Raw genomic sequence first — 12,508 nt, forward strand, 5'->3', positions numbered from 1 at the left:
TCTGTGACGTTCTCTCCGATAATAGTATGTTTTTTATCTTGAAGTATCTTGGTAAGAAGCTTTGCCTGCATTGTCACCTTGCATTGGTTGATTACTTCACCCTTTATTCTTCCAGAGCAGGAGTTTTCAATTAAAAGAGGGTGACTTCTCCCATGTAAGAGGCAGAAGACACTTGAATTTTGCAAGCGCAGCTCTCGCTATTAGAGTAAGGCCATAATCAATGGCAGCAGGAGTCATCCTACTTTCGGAGTTAAGATGAAGCAACCCATTTTGTAGAGCAGAGATGTCAAAATAATTTTCAGTGCGGGCCACATCACCCTGGCAGTTGCCTTCAAAGGGCCAAATGTGATTTTAGGACTGTATGAATACCACCAGGCTGACATGGTCCCTGCTGAAAATTACTTTGACACCCCTGTTGTAGAGCTTTTAGAGCTGTTCCTGTCCTCTTTCTCCTTCCTGCTGTATTTACACCACAGGAAAGTAAATGCCGTACCCCTCTTCCCAGTTTTGCTCTGTCCTATCTCTCCCTAAAAGATGCATGAATATATAAGATTAAAATTGAAATTATGTTTAAAATTGATAATCTATCTAATTCTTGACATCCTCTCAGGTATCACTCCATTATTTTTCATGCTGTTCCTGAAAAGAGAATTCTAGGAATGGTTTTTGAAAGACAGTTCTTATTGATTTTTTGCTCACACCTGTGCTTCTCTTTCTCTGTAATTGTTGTGCTGCATACTTCTGGTTTTTGCTCTTCCGCAAAAGCAATAAAAGAAGCGACAAAGTGTGAGGAAAGGAAAGAAAATCAAGGCTGCAATATACATACCTAGATTATTTGATTTTAGCATAGCTACAGACTTGATTCCTTTCCCTCCATTTTAAAGACTATGGATCAAAATTTGACCTTGCGTGCTGGATATTTAACACAGAAGCTTCTGTTGATTATCTTAAGAGAAGAAAGCTACGCCATCACCTTTTTAACCTTGCAAGTTCCTGTACTTTGAGATCTCTCCTTTGTATACCAGTGATACTGGTACTTGTTATTTATAATGTCAGGCATAGATTTTCTGTAATTATTTTAATGAGATCATAGGATTTCTTTTGAAAGTAGGGTTCGTAGATAATTTGACAGATTATTTAATAAATCTCACATTATTTCTCTAAAACTTAAAAAGTCGTGTTCAGAGGAGATTATTATCTTGTCAAAATTGTCATACTCACAAAAGACATTGAAATATAATCGTATCTATTTAAGAAGGATTCAGCCCACATCAACTATTCATGCTGAATTTTGAAACCTAGAGCAGTGTGTGGTTTTGGTTTGGTTTGTTTTTTTTTAATATCTGAGCAATATTTGAATAGAGGGATCATTAAGCACACCAATTTCTATTCTTGCCGATCAGTGCTTGTACAAAGCATCTTTTTGATCTGCGGTCGTATGAACTTGGTTGTTGCAGGCACGGGTATTGCTTATGTAACACAGGAATATACAAAAAGAATTCAATGTGTTTATGCTATAGCTGGCTTTATAGAATGTATTTCTGGAAATAACGAAAAGACATAGCAGTGTGACTAGCTTCATCTTTGTCCAAGTGTTTCATATGACTCCAGTGAGCCAATGGAGACAGGTGCCTCCATTTCAGTCTTCAATTTAAAGCACATCACAGAATTTGTTGACATACAAGATGACTTTAGCTTGATGAAACAGAAATGTATATCTATGTGTTGTTTTATTTTAGTAGTATTCATTAATTAAGTTTTGTCTCCAGTAGTTGGAGGGGGGCATATAGACCAGACTGGGAGGAGTGTGGAATATCCTCATACAGACTTATTAATGGAATCGCCATGAAAAGCCCCTTTTAAAAGCTCGTTAAGAGTAAAAACCAGAAAAAAAATGCTTTGCACTAACTTTTGTAACTGTGTAGATGAGGATCATTTAAAAGCTTTAAAGACATAGCATTAGCTGTCTGTCTTGGTTTTTGTTTGTTTGTTTTGTGTTATAATCACCTCTTAGCATTCAAAGGTTTTGGCTCTGTCAGGCCCAAGTTAACCAATCATTTTTTCAAGTATATTCCATCACTGACGTTGATATAATGGATAGAAACTGAATAAGATTACTGGATTGAAGAAACAGGGTTTGGTGGTTTGGGTTTTTTCCCCTTCAGACCTTTTACTAACTCTCTTGTTCTGGTTGCTTCGCCTTATGTTAGACAATATTGCTATTCAGATATTCTTCATCTTTTTTAGCAGCATTTGTGTCACCAATCAGTGATGTCAGAGGTGTGATCTTGTCCTATTCTTTGGTTCTGGGAGCCTCTCCTGCCACCCGTTATGGAAATCACTATCTTATCACTTCATCTCTTCTGTGGAGACATAGTGCATCTTGTCACAGTCCAGTAAATCATCTAGATTAAAGTATTTCTTTGTGAAGTGGAGGAAATTTTCATTTGGGAAGCAAACAGTTCAATTTTTGCCTGCTTTACTGAGAAGTTTTTAATTTCTCTTTTCCCTAGAGGAAAAAATGTACCTGCCATCGCAATTTATCATCTAGTATGTAAGGTAAAGTCACGTGATTATCACCAGAATTTTTATTGAACTGACCAATATATCCAGCACACGCATAATCACTGTCAAATTACAGCTGAGTACTGACAAATAAAATGTTTCTGCTTTCAAAACAAGAGGAGACTCTTTTTATTCCATTTAGCAACAAGGAAAAATTCCTCTGAGAAATGTGAATAAGCATCAGGCTTTAACAGGCAAATTTGCACTCACTGTGGAGGGTGAACTTTTGTTCCGTGACTTTTACCTTAAGTACTTGTCAGAAAATATATTTGAATGCCACCCAAATCACACTTTTTTTTTTTTTTTTCTTCTGAGAACTTCTAGAACCTCATTTTCACTAATTTTCATATCTTAATGGTCAAAAAGTTTTCCATACCTTGTTTGTGAGAACCGAAGACATTTAGGATGTTATCTCCATGTTAGATATTCTGGAGGATACATGTAAGGATTTCTCAGATTGTGTTAGGTTGCATAGTAAAGATGTTAAGACTAGAATGACAATACTTGAGCTGTGGCAAAATTCCATAAGTTTCATTAATTTAATTGTAGGACTGTTGAAACACTAATTTGCTCTCCTTGCCAGTTTGGGCCACAGCTCCAGCATCACTGTGCACCTGCAGGCAGACTTACTATCCTGTTTCCAGTGAACCAAACAGTGGCCTGGGGAGCCACTGTTCACTACATCTAAAATATCATTCAAGTTATGTGTCCCTAAGTATTTCTGTCACGCTGATTAGTAACAATATCATCGAGTTTTATGCAGAGGTGTGTTGAGTTCACATCTTTTTAATTGACAGTTGTGTGTTTGTATATTAAAATATATGTATTTTTACTGTGATAGTTCCCTGGTTAAGTCCTTGTTATATTAGTCACTGATCATGCGTTATGAGGAAAGGCATTTAGAGCTTGAAGAGATACACAGTCCAGGTAGGACAAATGTTTTATTTAGGGCAGCAATTCTGCAATCCCTCTCGAAGCTGAATGTCTTGCTGGAGATCTGCTCCTCAATAGATTCCTGCAAGTATGTCTGCAGGGAGCTTCCCTCAAAGAAGCTGAAGCAAAATCCTGACAAATTTTCAGATAGTATCAGCTTCAAGGATTGAGCGCCACAAGGAGGTGCTTGTGCAGCAATTCCCCGGCAGAATCTGCCTTCCCAGAGCCTTACAAAGCTGCCGGAACCTGTTGTATGTCCTGCCGAGAGAGCACAGAGCTCTGGAATCGGCTCAGTTAGCTGGAGAAAAACATCTTATGCGTCTTTCTCCTAACCTGACTCTTTTAAGCCTGCCTTTAATTAATTTCATTAATTACTAGGGCAATCCATAATATTCCATTGCTCTGAGGAATAACATTATAACAGGGATACTTGTTAGACTGTGAATATAATAGTTACTTATGGGTTACTGACATGTATGGGTATGCTCACTATAAATGCGCACGTTGTTATGTATGTTCTCCTTAAATTACGTATATTTTAAAAATCTGCTGACTCTTATATGAACAATTTATACCCTTCGTTAGTATTAGTCTTTTATTTTCAAGTTGTTACCAAGCCTGCATCCCTTCTTTATAGACTATGTTTTGTTGGCTTCAGTCTAATAAAGCAATGGCCTGGGGTAGGATGAGGCATTTCATTAGATACAAACAACTTAATATCACCCTCCAAGAAAAAAAGCTAATCAGCATTAAGATACATTATGCAGATCATAAACACGATGGGTTTCTCAAAATGCTTAGAAGCAAATACATGGGAAGGGTAATGCCTCTTCACCCTTCCTGACATGCGGTAGAGCTCCCTCTGTTTGCACACTCAGACAGGCCTTTGCTTTGGGGTTTTTAATGAAATTGGAGAGAGTCCACAGAGATGAGCGCTGGGGAGGCCTTTGGGGCCTGCAGTGACATAGCAGCCATCCGCCATGGCACTCAGAGCCTTGTCGTACCCTGACATGGAGGAAGAAAATCGGGCAAGAGGGGGACCTCTCTCCACCTCCTCCATTCTGGGTTTTAACCTAGTCCCAAAGTAAGCTTTTCAGTGTAGCTTTTTGAGTTTGCATATGGTTTGACTGCAATGCAGTCTAATGACTCTCCTTTAAACAAAACAAAACATTACAGTGTCCCTGATGGATATTAGCAGTCAGCAGGGATATTTGTGAGTTGGAATTGCTGGGCCAGGCCCTTCCCTTTGGTCAAGAAGCAATATATTGAGTTTACAGCGAAGAGTTCAGAAAAGCTGGTTTAATTTACTCACAAGATGAATGCAGCTAATTATGACTACTCTAATATAATTAAACCAACCATTAAACAATGATTTAAATAGAGCTAGTATTATATAATTTAAACAAATTCAGCATTTGGTGGGCACAGTTTTCTTGTGGTGCAGCCCCTTTGCTGCACTTTGTTGTTTATTGAACAGACGATTAAGCCAATATTGATTAATTTGTCTCAGTAATTTAGATATATTTTTAAAATATCACTTAAGCTGTATTTTGAACTTTTTTTTCCCCCACTTTGTAACATCACATACATTATACTTCTATTTTTAAACCATGGTGGAAGATTTCTTTTTTTTTGAAGCTTAAGTAAAGCATTTTCAGTAGCACTAAGAAGGAAATAATTTAATCAATGAGAAAGTGCAATTGTTGAATAGTCAAAACTTGATAATATACCAGGTTCTTCTCAGGCATTCTATGAGCAGTACCAAGTCCTAAAATATGGATTATTTAGTTTATAATTGTTTACTTGATATTAAGAATATCATAGCTTTTCAAAAAGCATTTCTCTAAAGTACTGTATGAAAACTTTATTTGTGTATGTCTAGTAATACTTAGCATAACAAGATGCGACATGGATCTTGTAGTTGATTTTTATTTCGGATCCTGTCACATTGTTTGTAGTACTATACATGGTTAATTTTAACTTGACTAATTACATTCTGTGTTTCAAAGTCCAGGATACAAATTTTCACTGCATATGTTCAATAAGACTTTCAATTTTTCATCTGAAATGGTTAGATACTGTTTCAGCTTAGAGGCATGTGCATGTTAATGACCTGTGTACCTGGTTTATGTAGCTTGTGAAGGGCTAAATTCAGGCTCATTTATAATTTGTGCAACTCATGGAGTGTTTTCAGGATGCTGAGAATTACAATATGGTGACACTGTCCTTGGCTTTATATTTTTTTGGCATTTGTATCCTATGGTTTCCACTGATGAAGATGAAAGAATATTTTGGTATTTAGATTTACACACTTGGTTAGGGCACTGAAAGAATTTTGATAGGTCTTCTCTGTTTCTGATTAGACCTCCTCTTCACTTACCTCTTTGAATTTTACAATATCCATCTTTCAGTTGCCAGAATTCTTAAGTGCAGCATTCTGAACTTGTATACTGATGGGGTTTCTTCCAGTACTTATCCTTCTGTCTCATGAAATTAAACAGGATAAGTATCCATGGGTAAGTCTCAGTCATTGATGCAGTCCCTGGAATTCTTATCTTCCCTTGTCTTGTCACTTTTGATCTTGTCCAGAAGTTCTGTGGCTGATACCAGATCACAGGAAACTTTGCTATTTTTTGACCCAAAGCACTAGATGGTACAGGAATGTTTTGCTTATTTCTTCTCATAGAAAAGGCAAATATTTAAATCTTGATAAGACTGTCCAGGCTTACAGGATTGCTGATTTCTGGCTGGATCAGCATGCTCTTCTACTGTGTGAACTTCGTACTTCTCTGACTACACTTGCTCTAAATTCAATTTACTTGGTATAGCTTGTATCCCTGTGTAGTGTAACCATAAACACAGTGTATTTTCTTTTTGTATGTGAGGTATTCTTAACTCAAAGTGCCAAGAAATTCTGAATAACTGTGAGAATTAAAATTTTATTTTAATTGAATCTAAGCTGAGTTTTTTTAACTGATTACTGTACTCCACAAGCCTGTTCCACTAAAAATACTAGGTTTCACATAACCTGTGGTAAAATCAGAACATTAAGTAGTGATGCATAAGGTCAGATGATGAGGAATTTTTAATACAATTAACTTAACATTTTAGAGGGCATACAGCGGTTTTTATAGTTTGGAAGCTTTTGATTAAGGAAATATTAACTGGGACTTCCAACTTTTCATGTTATTTAGTTCCCACCTTTTTGCAGCTGGTGATATGTCTGGAATATCCATGGTTATCTTAATCTAGAGCTGCTGTTTTGTTTTATACATTACACTTCTGCAATGACTAATTTGCTGTCAGTGTTTTTACTGTAACTGTGAAGTACTTTCTCCATATCAAATAGAGCACACTACCCTTCCTCTGGTATTTCCACCACATAGACAAACACCTGCTTTGCTAGCAAATCATATAGTGAGTTCTCCCATTCCCAACCCAGAAGTTCAAACAGAGGGCTATTTTAATGGCTTTCCTTCATTTTTCTTTAGTGTTTGTCTGATGCTGACAACTTTCTAATACACAGCTGGATGGCTCCTGTTTTTGCTGCTTTCTACTTTGTCCTAGCAGCTTTGTGTTTAATATTACTTCCCAGCCCTTATAAGCTGCTGCGATGCTTAATGTTTTCAAAATATTTCAGGTCCTTAGATAAGGAGTAGTAAATATTAACAATATTTTTCTAAGAGGATCTACCAACACTAGTCAAATGGGCTTAAATTGTTAAAAATATTTTCTCAGCTTGAGCATTAATACCACGTTGCACATATTTCTTGGGTCTATAACATTAATAACAGTGTATGAGCAGTAGTTGCTGCTTTCATTATTATTATAACTGAATTGCATTAGTGCTTGTAGACCAGGACCTCATTGTGGTAAACTCACTGCAAACAAAGTAAAAAGGCATTTCTTGCTCCCAAGAACAATCCAGCTTGTTTCCTGTCTTCAAAATAAGCTGAAGGTATTGCCTGAAAGGGACTCTCCCAAATAGGAAATAATTCAATTTGAAGACGACCATCCTGTCTATAATGGATCCTTGGGCAATGTTCAGTTCTGTGCAAGCAGGAATGGGAATTTGACTAGTTGCTCCTGATTAATAATACAAAAGTATCTTCATTTTATTCCTAACTTCAATTGTTATGGTCATAGGAGTATTTAAAAATCCTTGGTGTTCATGTAGTCTTCATATAAGGCCATTTCCAGAAACCAAAAGAGCTTTAAAAGATTTTGTTGCCCATGTTGAAAATGAGATACAGGTACACGTGGAAAACAGGTTTACTGTGACTTTTTGCAAACTCATATTGCAACCTGTTCAACAAAACCTCCCTTTTTTATTGCGTCTACTCTCTTAAACTCAGTCTCCTTGCTGACAAGTTTACTGAGGGTGAAATAGTCCATTATGTTTCAGTGTATAAGTAAAATTTTAACGACCATGTACCAGGAGGAAATCTAATGTAGGAATCAGATTCCTGGCTGGAAAGGAGTGGTCCTTCCCATGACTTCTAAATCACCTAGTACTGGACAGCCAGACTAAAAGGCCTTGGTGCATTGTCTATGTTAATCCTCAGTGCTCCCTTATTTTACTTGCCAATGTTTCTATATATAGATTTTTTAAATGTATTTCTAGTTCTGCACTTTAATATGGCATCTGTGTTTCACTTTGTCTAGATCCTTACCCTCTTCATTGTATAAGACTGGAGCACTGCTGATAAGCAGGTGTTTTCAAAAATCTTGCCATGAGCAAATCTGCAAGTTACACAGAGCTTGATTTAATAGCAAATGTGTGGATACAGTTAAACAGGGTATGTAGTTGGAGTGCTTAAAGGGGTATATTGAAGAGGAAGACAGTCCTTGGCCACCAAGCAGTGCAGATGTGGGACTCTGAGGCACATAACTTAAGCAATGGAGACAAATATATTGATAGGGCATTTCGTATGTGGGCTGTCTGTCAGATGGAAATTGTGAGTAAAAATATGACATAGATACAACAAAAGTATGCTCATTGTAGTAAAGAGAACGAACAATCTGACCATATGAAGCAAAAGGAAGGCAGTGTTTAAGGAGTTAGAACTTATTGGAAAGATCAAAGGTGAAAATTATTTTAGAAGCATCAGTTTAAACATAAATGCAGTGAAAGAAAGCAAAACACTTGAAGATTTTTCCCTGGATATCTCATGCATCTAATGGTTGGTTGACGTACTCGTTAACAATAAGTGCATACTTCTGAAGTTGCCCAACAGAGGGCCCATGCTAATCCTTGGCAATGGTAACGGTATCTGGGCTTCATGAGTATGAAGCTGCACAGCTTCAAATGAGTCCATGATTCACATAAGTGTTTTGAAACAAGGTTATGTTTAAAAATAGCATTTGTGTGCATTGATGTTAGACTTTCAGTAGATTTCTACAGTAACTGATCCCCCCCAATTCAAACTGTGATGCAATCCAGGATCTCCAGTGTTGAAACCTCAACATTTTAAATTATGAAGATGCTACTAGTTAAACATTTATGAAGTACCCAGTGCTGTCACTTCTTTATACTACTAAAATGTAATGTTTTTATATGAACATCATTATACATTTATAACAAATTTAATTTGTAGTGATGCAGTGTTCTATGGACTGTGAATTAGTGTCCTAAATTTCATACAGCAGATACTCTCTCCTGGATGCAATGCTTGGTTGATGAGTTTATGTGATGCAGCTTAAGAATGTCTCAGAATTTGCATGCCAGCTCTCCTCTGCTTATACAGCTTGCTTTTTGAGACATTTCGGGGGGCATTTTGAGAGCAGTGGAGTTGACATGCAATCCTCAGTCTAGTTAAAAGCAGATGATTACCTAAATCCTTTAATATTAATAGAAGAGTACTTTCTCTGCTAAGATGTAGTAGTCATTTAGAAATGGATCAATAGATGCATGTAATTTTATAGTATCAAATAGCTTCAATTATTTTTTTTGGTTTTTTTTAAGGATATAGTAGTGTACTTAGTTGCAAGAGACCTGTTGCAGAGCATAACTCCAGTATACATTGAAAAGTCAAAACGGTATATTCCGTAGTGCATAATTTTGTACTTAGTGGATGAAAAATCTCTTCTTTGCCTTTGTAAGGGTAATGAATAGGCTTATTGCATATTAGAATTGCATCTGAAGAAGATGGGGGTATGCTTACATATTTATTTTCAAAGTCTATAACTATAAGATGGCTAAGATTAATTTGTGCCCCATGTAGCTCTCAGATATGTGTGGCCTCGACTCTGCTAATATAGCAATATTTCTTTTAGCTTGGTGAGGAAAATCATTATTGCTGAAAAGCAAATTACAGCTGTCATTGAAAGATTTAAATAATATGCCTTCGGGATTGCTCGAGTGGACTTTTGCTCCACTGAGGAGCTCTGATGACATCAGAGAGATGCTCATGCAATTTATTCATGTAATTGTAGTTCCAAGATGGAATATATATTACATTTTGAAGGTGATGTTATTTAATAATGAATGATTTTATAGAGTCCTCTAGTGTCTATATGGCCATAACCATTATATTTGTTAGGATCCTTTTCTCAAAATATCTATTTTACTTTACATTTCTAACTCTACTTACATGTTTTTGATTCTTGTCTCCTGAACCAGATGCTTCCAATTTTTCTTGAAGCTTTTTTTTTTTTTTTTAAATGAAGCTGAAAGCTTTGTGGGAATTGATATTGAAATGTGGAGAAGCAAGAATATTAAAATGCCTACTCTCATCTTACATTTTGACCACTGCAGATTTCAACAAGATTCTCTTCTCCTTCTTGCAACTTCACACTTCAGTTTTACGTAACTATTTATGATCTCAAGAGTACATAATTACATTAGCATACTGTTATGTTCTTGTGTATATAAGCTTATTAGGCTTATATACTGTTCTGTAATCCTTTAGAATATTCTCATTAAATTATAATTTGTCTTACTTTTTAGTATTTCCTTCTACATAATGGCTAAAAGTTTCTAAAATGACTAGGGTTTCAAATATTGTAATTTTCCATATTTAGTTGCAGAGATTCCAAAGGATATCTAATTTCCTGAAAGTACTGATTACTTACTCCTGCATATCAAGCCTACAAAAAGTTTCTCGGGTTTAACATCCCAAATCATTAGGTACTTTAAGTTTTAGCAAAAATTATTTCTCTTACAAGGGGATTGAAAGAAGAGACCAAAGAATAGACTGGGGAGCAGAAATTCTATAGGATACTAAGTATTTTGGTTTAACAATTTAAATTCTGTTTAAGTTCTTTCATTTGTACATTTCAAGAAAATGAAATGTAGTGAAATAGGAGACTAAAGTATGTGGGAAGCCTAATAGTCTTCCTATAAGCAAAGCTAGCACCAGTAGGTTTTTGGTTTTTAAGCTTGTGTTGTGCCTTTATCCTCCCTCCCTTTTTAACAAACTGTTTAAAATGGGGATGAACCTAGTAATGATGTAATCAAGCTTTTGACCCACAAAGTTCAAATGGCTTTGAAATAAAGCAAACCAAAATCGTTCATCTCTACCAGAAAATAATAACAGCCAAACGTCAATCTGCCAAGATTGTTTTATTCAGCTCTTGACTAATACCTTGTAGAATACTTCAAGAACTTAAAAAATGGTGATACTTTTAATTGAACTTGGACAAGAAAGTAGACTGCAAATGCAATTGCTCTGACAGTGATTAAATGACTCTGGGATATCTGGGAGTAAGGCAAGGTGCAGAGGACAGTGGCAGGACGTGGACTGGAATACGAAAGGAGCAGCACTGACTACTGCTGAATATGTGTACGTGAGAAAGAAATAATGATGTCTGGAAACTATTAGAGATGAGAAATACAAAGCAGCGATCAATGCTATCTCAATACCATGGCAGTGCTGCAATTCTGAATTTGTGTGATTCCCAAACAATATGAAACACAGTAGATTTTGAGGCTACTGAGCATACTGATTTTAGTGTGATATGAATCCTGTGTCCCGCTCTGTACAGCCTGTCCCCTCTGTGCTGTTGTGGTCCATCTCCCTACCCAGCTTACAGGGGTTCAGCTTGCAGCCTCTCTCTTCCAATTAAGAGGAAGGAAAGAGGTTGGAGGTGGTTACACTCCTTGTGTACCTTTCATTTCCTTTTCCTTCTGATGCACAGAGATGCATCTCCCAATTCTATGTGGAGAAGCTGGATCAGAGCTGGTTTTCTGTGTTATAATGTCCATAGAGGGGAATGTGATCCAGTGAAATTGTGCCCATTCAGGAAGACTGTACAGAGAGAGAGGGGGCACCAAAGCCACCATGTATGGTAAATGTCATCATTGTATCAGGTCTTGTAGGGACATTGAGAAAGACATTGAGGTACTGGCGTGAGTTCAGCGAAGGGAAATGAAGCTTGGTGAAGAAGAACAAGCCTGATGAGGAGCAGCTGAGGAAACTGGGGCTGTTCAGCTTGGAGAAAAGGAGGCTGAGGGGAGACATTCTCGCTCTCTATAACTGCGTGAAAGGAGGTTGTAGCATGGAGGGTGCTGGTCTCTTCTTCCAAGGAGCAAGTGGTAGGATGAGAGGAAGTGGTCTCAAGTTGTGCCAAGGGAGGTTCAGAATTGTTAGGAAAAATTTCTTAATGGAAAGGATTGTCAGTCACAGGAAGAGGCTGCCCAGGGAAGTGCTTGGGTCACCATCGCTGGAGGTGTTTAAAAGACATACAGATGAGGTTCTTAGGGACATGGTTTAATGCAAGTGTTAGGTTAACAGTTGGACCTGATGGTCTTGAAGGTCTCTCCCAACCTAAATGATTCTGTGGTTTTCTAGCCACAATCACATTATTAGTGAGAGTACAGAAGTTCTGGCAACCTTACTTCACAGAATCACAGAATAGTTGGGGTTGGAAGGGACCTCTGGAGATCATGTAGTCCAGCCCACCTGCTAAAGCAGGTTCACCCAGGGCAGATTGCACAGGAATGTGTCTGGGCAGGTCTTGAATGTTTCCAGAGAAAGACACTCCACAGCCTCTCTGGGCAGCCTGTTCC

At 37.2% G+C, this 12,508-nt stretch overlaps 1 protein-coding gene across 5 annotated transcripts in view; it reads left to right on the forward strand.

Annotated features, from left to right (window-relative positions):
* The window catches only part of ULK4 (unc-51 like kinase 4), a 240,153-nt gene that overhangs the window by 183,939 nt on the left and 43,706 nt on the right, over positions 1 to 12,508 (forward strand). The window lies entirely within an intron of this gene.

This window comes from Streptopelia decaocto (genome assembly GCF_964273445.1).
Source record: "Streptopelia decaocto genome assembly, chromosome: 2".
Classification (NCBI taxonomy): domain Eukaryota; kingdom Metazoa; phylum Chordata; class Aves; order Columbiformes; family Columbidae; genus Streptopelia; species Streptopelia decaocto.